We start from the raw sequence: 9,796 nt of genomic DNA, 5'->3' as shown, positions 1-9,796 counted from the left end.
AGACAAAAATAATATAAGTGATCGAGCAATTAAGAGCCCATGGATAACCATGGATACAAAGGGTGCTAACACCTTCCCTTTGTATAACGTACCTCCCGAACCCAAAATCTAAATTAAGGTCTTTCCTGTTCTTTTCCACCTTTCCTTATTGGATAAAAGAAAAGTCGGTGGCGACTCTTGCTAACCGCGACATTGCGATTAAAACCACAAAAAAGTCCAGTTCACCGTATAACACTGGTCCATCGTCCCTAAGCGAGTCCTTCCTAGCGTTCTAGGATTAGTTTAGGTTGCTTGTTGTGTTATTTATTGCATTTATTATTCTAACCATTGTATATATTTGCATTAATGTTTGCATGCATCATACTATCATGTTGTTGCCGTCCTCTTTGCAGGTGGTTCCTCTGTGTGGGGTGGGTGTTCTGAGTGGGGCTAAAACCCAGGCCCGAGTATACACCTAGGATTAGTGTGGTCTCATGTCGCCTCTTTCATGTTAAGTCAACATGTGCCTGGCAGCATGATGTACCACAAGCCGGACGAGGCTCATTTGATAGTGCTCTTCTCTGTGGATATTCCGCTTTGTTTGAGTCACTTCATTTGAGTTGTTGACTCTGGTGACCGATCTTTCCCGGATCTTTGGTTTAGACGATCTTAAGGGAGCTACAATGGCACACCCGAAAGGGCAAACCCATTGAGTATCTCCGCCCGATTGTCGAGACTATTATCCGCCTTAGGATGACCTGTTTAGAATTTACCAGTGAGGGGAGGGGTGATTCTTTCAGATGCATGTTCAGATGGTGACTCAAATGGTGACTTTTTGATCAGCGATTCAGAGACATATTTATAAGTCGGATTTATGGTCATTTATTGCCGTGACGCCGGATTGCTGTCCGTGATTTATCAGTGGGGATCCGTTTATTGCAGGATTCCCTGGGCCGAGATGTTTATCAGTGGGGATCCGTTTATTTCAGGATTCCCCGGGCCGATTCAGAGGGTTGTGAATGTCTGCTCAGAGATTGATGATGATGATGATGTATCTGTCTTCCGTTTATTTCGGAACCCGTGGGTCAGATTGGTGGTTACTTACTCCTTCAGACGGTCATGATCAGTCCAGATATCAGATTCAGTGCAGATTATCAGATGGCTTGGAGGATGGCAACGCATTGCATTCATTCATCAGCATCATTACATCTTGCATTAATTGCATCTAACACATGTTTATCCATATGCAGGGACATTTTTTATTGATATCCTGGTTGAGAGACTTTCTTTGCTCAGAGATGAGGACCGGTCTGAAAGACAACATTGCCTACAGTTTCTGCGATCCAGAGATTGGTGTGCTGAAGGAGATGATAACATTGATTACACCCGACCATGTGGGGATGTTCAGAGAGTCATACGGTAGTATCCTGAAGATAGTGTTCAGACTCACTGACAGTGATAGGAGTGCCATTCATACTCTTCTCCAGTTCTATGACCCGGGGCTGAGGTGCTTTGTGTTTCCAGACTATCTGTTGGGATCTCTGATGGAGGATTATGTTAGCATCCTGGGTATTCAGATCCGAGATCAGATTCCTTTTCATGTCACCAGAGCAGAGCCAGATGTCCTTGGAATTTCACGTGCTCTTTATTTGAGTCCGGAAATGGTCAAGGAAGGATTGAAGGAAAAGGGGAAGCTACCCGGGTTTCATTTGAGTTTCTTGGAGGCTAATGCCAAGGAACATGCTGCTATGGGTAACTGGAAGACGGTTTGTGCTCTGATTGCTGTGAGCATTTATGGGATTGTTCTGTTTCCTAATCAGAAGAATTTTGTGGACCATAATGCTATCAGATTGTTTATACAGAGAAACCCTATTCCCACTCTGATCGGAGATGTTTACTACTCAGTGCATAACAGGAATGAGAAGAGACGTGGTGGTTTGATCAGATGCTGTTCTCAGTTGCTCTTTAAGTGGTTCATGGGGTATTTGCCTTCTCGAGGTGCCTTTGCTCAGATTGATCCTTCGGTCAAGTGGTCCTTCAGGTTGATGGGTCTGCGGGCTGATGATATTGCTTGGACTCATAATGGTTTGGCTGGTCGAGACTTTATATGCAGTTGTGGGAGTTTACCTAATGTGCCTTTGGTGGGAGTTCAGGGTTGCATTAATTACAACCCGACGATTCTCAGGAGACAGATGGGGTTTGCTGTAGAGGGTCCTCCTCTCGGGCGAGAGATTCAGGAGTCCCTCTATTTCCCGATCGATGGTAACCAGACCAAGCTGAGGCAGGTACTGGATGAGTGGCGAAATATCCAGAGGAAGGGTAAGGTCCCTTATGGTAAAGTCAACAGTCGGTATTTTCCACTATTCGAAGATTGGTTGCGGAAAAGAATTGAGGTTACACATTTACCATTTCCTGGAGGTGATCCTGTGTGTCCTAGGATCGAGGGACCAAGTTCTTCTGTCAGTATGGAAGAATTCCTTGAGATGAAGAGGGCCAGAGATCAGCTACTTGCAGAGAAAGTTGAGTTGGAGAGAAGTGTTGCTCGGTTTCAGGCAGCTAATCAAGAGATCAAAGTGAAGATGGAAGGTCAAGACAAGCGACATGCCTTGGAAGCCAAACGCTTTGAGATGGATACGGCCTACTATGGGAAGATCAGCCAAGCTTTAGCATCATCCAACAGGGAGCACGACATCAACAAGGAGAAGCTGTTCAGAGCGTCACAGGTCATTGAGGATGAGAAGAGGAGGCAAGTCCTTGTCCGAGATCAGAGGGATGCTAGAGCTCGAGTCTGGCTGCAGAGTGGGAAGCGGAGAAAGCAAAGATCAGGGCTGAGAGAGATCACTACATGGCTGAGAGAGATCACTACTTCAGGCAAATGAAGATTCATCAGAAAGAAGTCGGGAGATTGCAGCAGGAGAACACAGAGCTCAGGTTCGCCGTAGAGTTCGCAAGGATGGAAGATGAGATAGGGCCATCTGTGGGACCCTCATCCAGTTAGATCTTTCATTTGTGTGGATTACCGTCAGGCCTGTTGACGGAATTCACTTGCTTGTATTTCTTTCCCTGATTCTGGAGGATTGTATCTGATTTTATCTGATTTGATGTATGACTATGGCACTGTTTGTGCACTTTTGGCTATGTGATAGTTATTTTTCAGTCAGTGATTGATCTTCAAGCTTTATTTGCTTTACCGTATGCACTCGCACAAGCACACACATGGTTGGAGGTATCATGCTAAATCATATCTTCGATCTGCACGATGAAATTGAATGCTGAATATAAGAATCTTGCTGCTGGATTATTATTTGTCTCGATGATGCCAGGATCAAGAGACGAAGTGTCCCTCATGTGGATGGACATTGCATTCATGCATAATAACTTGTTTTTTGTTTTGCAGGTGTCAGTTTCTAACCTGTTTTGATCGACGCAGGAAGGATGAATCCGCCCAACGCCGATATCCTCGAGCTGAAAGAGATGGTGAGGGATTTGTTCAGTGTTGTGCAAGGGCTTGCCTTGGGGCAGAAAGCCATGGCCGAGAGATTAGAAAGGATTGAGGGCTGGATGATCAAGGAGAAAGTTCAGGGAAAAGTTCCGACATCCGAAGTAACAAATCCCTCTGGCTCTGTGGTGAAGAAATCCCTTGACCGTGGTCAGCCCAAGAAGAAGGTTGAATCAGGTGGTGCGCAGACTAAAAGAGAATGCGGTAAGGATCGTTACCACCCTTATGCTGCCACCGTAACCATTCCTGTTGGTAACTCATCTGCACCCCAGCGGCAACAGTCACCTCAACAGAGGACACAAAGAGCTGTGGGCCAATTGAGAAAGAGGATGACAGATCGTCATTTCAATAAGCCGCCCGTGACTTACGCCTCTCTGTTTAAAAAGTTGAAGGATCTTGGGTTGGTGCAGCCAAGGATATTAGTTCCAGGGAAACCGAATCAGAGGGTTGCCAGTTATGATGAGAATGTCAGGTGCGAGTTCCATGCTGGGGCACCCGGACATCATGTTGAGGATTGCAAAGCTTTTAAGCATGTGGTCCAGGACTTGGTGGATTCTAAGGCAATCAGCTTTGCACCGATGGCAGATGATAGTGCTAACCCCGTGTCAAAACATGGTCCTGTAAAAGTGAAAATGGTGTCGAAGGACAAGAAAGGGATAGAGGTGACTGAGAATGATCAGTTGAGAATGCCAATGTCTGTGGTCCCAAAACGTCCGACAAAGAGCGGAGCTTTCCCTCGTGTTGATGATTGTTGTGCAGCCATCGCTACAAAAGAGTATGTAGTAATTGGGGAATTGGTCCAGAGAAGGATGAAAGTAGAAATGGACGAGGTGAGGTGTAAAGCACTCAGTCTGGCAGCTGAAACCGTCAAGGTGGAAAATGACATTGGCGTTGGAAAAGAGAAAAAACCGTCCATTTCTTCTTACAAACAGGCGGTGGAAGTGGTGAGAAATGGAGGGATCCCAGGCTGGGGACAGATCATAGGCATTGTGGTAAAGGCGGATATGTTTGGGATTGGTTATCGTCCAGGTCAAGACTCGTCTGAGCAGAATAGAGGACGTCGTCCGTCGTTCACCTTTGTCAGTGTCGGAATGCTAGATTCAGGTCACACCTGTGCAGTGGGTGAAGAGAGTGACAGTGACCGCGAATTGGAATCGTGGATAGAATCGTGCGTACCAGGAAGCTGGAAGGCTTAAAAGATCAGCACTGACACTCGTCCGGAAGAGTAATAATTTCTTGTTTTCAGTTTTATCTGCATGGAAGCCATATGTGTTGCCCGACACGTAATGGTCCATTGTAAGGGCCACCTCATGTTTAAATTTGCATTTTCTGCATCATTAATAAATGGATGTTTTTCAGTCAAAAAGCGGTGTTCCCTGTTTTTCATTTATTTTTGCAGTTTAAAAAAAAAAACAAATAAAAATGGCAATGTTTATTTTCATTTTTCATATTTTTGATTTGTCTCGTCCCGAATTCAAAAATAATTCTCCGGATCTCGTTGATAACAATTTGGTTACCCCTCATATGACTTCGACAATCCGAGCAATCAGGCTGAAGAGGAAGACAAAGAAGACTGTGATCTGCTGGAATTAACCAAGATGTTAAAACCAGAGGAGAAGGTGATTCGGCCGCATGAGGAGCGGATTGAGGTTGTTATTCCAAGCACCGTCGAGGTCAGGAAGGAAATCGGAAAATGAGGCCGCTTCAGAGGCGAATCGAGAGCAGAATGGTAGCCTTGTTAAAGGAACATGTGAATACCTTTGCCTGGTCATGTCAGGGTACGCCAGGGATGGATACCGGCGTTGTTGAGCACAAGCTACCATGGAGAGAAGATTGTCCTCAAAAGAAGCAGAACGCCAGTGCTACTTATCAGAGAGCCATGGTGACTTTGTTTCATGATATGATTCATCATGAAATTGAATGCTATGTTGATGACATGATAGCAAAGTCCCAAACAGAAGAGGGGCATCTGGTTGAGATAATTCAAACTGAGGTTGAATTCGAGTAAGTGCACTATCAGAGTGCGGGCCGGTAAGCTGTTGGGGTTCATTATAAGAGAGGAATCGAGGTTGATCCTGCTAAAAAAAAAAAAAAAAAAAAAAACGAGAAATGCCTGAACCGAAAGAGAAGGAAAAAGAGGTTCGTGGCTTCTTAGAAAGATTGGACTATCTGTCATGGTTCACATCTCATCTAACAGCCACGTGCGAACCTATATTCAAGATGTTGAAAAAAAAAGATCAAACGGTCAGGTGAAATAATGATTGCCGAGGGGCATTGAAAAATAAAAGAATAAATTGCAGGAACCTCCGATTCGGATGCCTCCCTATGGAGAGAGACTGTTAATCTGTACTTGACAGCCTTCGAGGGGTCTACGAGGTGTATTGGGTCAGCATGACGCGTCTTGTCGAAAAGAGCATGCAATTTACCTTGGCAAAAAGTTTACCGACTGTGAAACAGTACATTCACTGTTCGAGAAAACTTGATGTACTTTGGCATAGGCTGCTCGCCGACTGAGACAGTATATGCTGGTTCATACCACTTTGTGGATTTCCAAGACGGATCCGATCAGGTATGTACATGGGGAGCCAGCGTTGACCGAACGGGTTGCGGAAAGAGCAAAAGAATGTTGATTGAGTTGTGACACTCTCAGAAGGAGATCAAGGGGTGTACTGTCTGATTACGTCGCTCCGCAACCCATTGAGGGTTATCAACCGATGAAGTTTGAAGTTCCCTGATGAGGACATCTCGAGGTGCTCAAATCGAAGGATTGAGAGTGACCGATCCCGGAGGAGGGGCCTGACCCCAAATCCGAACGGATTCTGATGTCTGATGGGGTTGATGTGAAGGAGTTAGTGCTGCTATGGTTACGCCAACAGGATCCCACATTCTTTCTTCGTCGCCCGGATAGCATTTGAACGCGCCAACGATGGTGATTGAGTAGGAAACTGGTATCCTGGGTATTAATCTTCGGTGTGTCTACTGGGGCAACTCCTTTCTCATTGGTATATGGGATGGAAGCCGTGTTACCTGTTGAGGTTCAGATTCCCTCTTTGAGAGTCCTGATGGACGTGAAGTTGCAAGAGGCTGAATGGGTAAGGACCCGGTATGAAGAGTTAAGCCTGATAGAGGAAAAGAGGCTAGCCGCCATCTGTCATGGGCAATTGTACCAGCAGCGGATGAAGCGTGCTTTTGACAAGAAGGTGTGACCTTGGGTATATCACGTAGGTGATATAGTGCTGAAAAGGATCCTTCCTCCTCAAAACGATAGAAGGGGCAAATGGACACCCAATTATGAAGGTCCATTCGTGGTCAAGAAGGTTTTCTCTGGCGGAGCCTTGTTGTTGACGACCATGGATGGCGAGGATTTTCCATCCCCTGTGAATGCGGACGCAGTTAAAAAATACTTCGTGTAATTGACCCGCTGGACGAAAAGAATAAAATAGTCCAGGCAAAAATGGGCATCCCGGCGAACCAAAAACAGAAAAAAGGTTCGGGCAAAAATTAGGGATAAAAAAGGAAAAATGTACACCCGGCAAGTCGAAAACCTGAAAAGGCGACTTGGGCAAAAATGGGTATCCCGGTGGGCTGAAAACCCGAAAGGGCGGTCCAGGCAAAAGAGGGATTGAAACGAACAGCTGCGTCCAGCATGATCGTTCGCGCTTCGGTTAAAGCATCACGGATAATACCCGGTGGGGATCAGTTGGAATCGTCTTGTTCAGAAGGCAGAATGCATGGAGAGTCTGAGGACATATGGGGTGTAACCGGGTTGGAACTCGATGAGATCACGGGTTTCACATTGCCATTAGGATAGATTTTTCCTTTTGTGCGCAATTACCTCTTTTCAGGAATTGCTTCCTTTGTATTGCTCAATTTGAGCCACACACTTTTTCCAATCAATAAAATGCATATTCAGTCAAGTAATTTTGTTTTTGTCTTTCATTACCGCTTTGATTGCAAAAACATCCGATTATTTTGATAAAGAATTATTGCATTTTTAAGACATACAGGTCCCTTCCAATGCATGTTTATAAGATTGAAAGCTTGAAATCTTATTTGGAAGGTTGAGTGACCCAAGTGTTGAAATCTTGACACGCCTGGGGCACGGTTTTATCTGACGGTCTGTTTTGCAGGTACTGTTGGATATTTTCACTCACTTGCAGGTTGTGGTGTGGAAGCTTTGTAACAGATCCCCAGAGAGTTCGCTCAGGGACGAAGGAATGAGAATGACGAAGACGTTGAGACGTACGACGATCCTTGATGATAATCAAGAAGACTCTTCAAAGTCGGAAGATTTGAAAGTCTGTTGAAATTCCCCGCAGAGTCCGATCAGGGACGAGTGCATGAAGAAAAGATGAGAGACGTCGAGACGTCCGACGACCTTTGAAATTAATCAAGAAGACTCTTCAAAGTCGGAAGATTGAAATTTCTATATAATTCCCAGGAGTACGTCTCGTCGAGCGTGGAGCGATTGGGAATACAAGATGATGGAGCAGAAAAGGTCCAGACGAGTCTGGGAATTCTCAAAAGTGGAAGGCTGATGCGAGATTTGGAGGTAGATACTGTGGTTCGATGGGTCGACGGGTGTTCTATGCCAATTATTCTCGTTTCCCAGCTAAGTCCCCAAGCAGAATCGTAGGACTAGCTCTCCAGCAGATCCCAGGTCTGTGGGCTTCTCTAGCCGAGTCAGGATGGTTGTCCCCGGCGGGTTTACGAGGGTGTTTCCTCGGCGGCCAGGTTTGAAGGTTGTTATCCCCGAGTGGAGCGGGTTTCAATGAAATATATCTCCAGCAGGTGATAGAGTGATGCATCCCCAGTTGAGTCTGGAGATTGCTATTTTCCCCAGCGGAGTATCTGTGAACATTTCCCCAGTGAAGTCAGCAGGTATCTGTGAGGGTTTTCCCGAAGCGGAGTCAGGATTGATATCCCTAGCAAGTCAAGATTGGTGTATCCCTACAGAGTGTTGGTGGTGCTTATCCCCAGCAGTTTCTTGAGTGGATTGGGTGCAAAGGAGGTTCTTCCCCAGCAAGGGTTGCCTTATCCCCAGCAACAGTGATTCCCCAGCAGGGTGGAATCGGAGCAGTGACGAGTTCCTCAGCAGAGTGCCTCGTATTCTTCAGAAGAGTCCCTTGAGGGGGATATTTTTTATGCATTCATCATGAAAAATAGCATAGCATGTTGCATAGAAAAAATAATAAATCGCGTAGCATTTCCATAATTATGGAGCATTACGCAGAAAAAGATCATGCATCATTGTTGCAAGCATAGAGCTAGTCTCAAGCCGTGGTTACCGTTTGAGAAGTGGTTGTGTCAGACAGTGAAGGTGTTACTCCGAAGAGTTTAGCCTCATGATTGGATCAGAGATGTACCCCAGTAGTGCGATACTGGAGGAAGCTTTTCCGTCGGGCCGAGATGGGAATGAAGATTGGAGAATGTTACGCGATCAGCGCGATTCGAGCCGTGGTTACCGCTTGAGGATTGGTTTTGCCGGACAATGAAGACGATACTCCGAGGAGTTCAGCATTGTGAGTTTGAAGCAGCAGTATTTCCCAGTCATCAGTAAGTGCCTGGTCGAGCTTTCTTTGGTGTCAGTCAACATCATCATTCGATGTCCAGTCAACGTCAAGGTATTTCCCAGTCATTGTTTAATGTCTGGTCGATCCTTATTTGATGCCTGTCCCCATCATTGTTTGATGCCTGTAAACATCATTGTTAGATGTCCTGTCAACATCATTGTTTGATGCTTGTAAACATCCTTATTTGATGCCTGTCCGCATCATTGTTTGATGCCTGTAAACATCCTTATTTGATGCCTGTCAACATCATTGTTTGATGCCTGTAAACATCCTTATTTGATGCCTGTCCACATCATTGTTTGATGCCTGTAAACATCATTGTTAGATGTCCTGTCAACATCATTGTTTGATGCCTGTAAACATCCTTATTTGATGCCTGTCCACATCATTGTTTGATGCCTGTAAACATCATTGTTAGATGTCCTGTCAACATCATTGTCTGATGCCTATAAACATCGAGTTTTCTCCCAGTCATTGTTTAATGTTTGGTCGAGTTTTCTTTGATGCCTGTAAACATCATTGTTTGATGCCTGTCCACATCATTGTCCGATGCCTGTAAACATCGAGTTTTCTCCCAGTCATTGTTTAATGTTTGGTCGAGTTTTCTTTGGTGTCCTGTAGAACATCATCGTTCGATGTCCAGTAAACATCGAGTTTCTTCCCGGTCATCAGTCAGTGTCTGGTTGAAGATGCACCCTCTGATATGTCGCCATCAGAGTGGTGATTGGTGTTATTTCCGACGATT

Source organism: Lathyrus oleraceus, chromosome 2, assembly GCF_024323335.1.
Source record: "Lathyrus oleraceus cultivar Zhongwan6 chromosome 2, CAAS_Psat_ZW6_1.0, whole genome shotgun sequence".
NCBI lineage: Eukaryota > Viridiplantae > Streptophyta > Magnoliopsida > Fabales > Fabaceae > Lathyrus > Lathyrus oleraceus.
The sequence above is the reverse complement of the archived record's forward strand: the minus strand, read 5'-3'. Positions refer to the sequence as shown.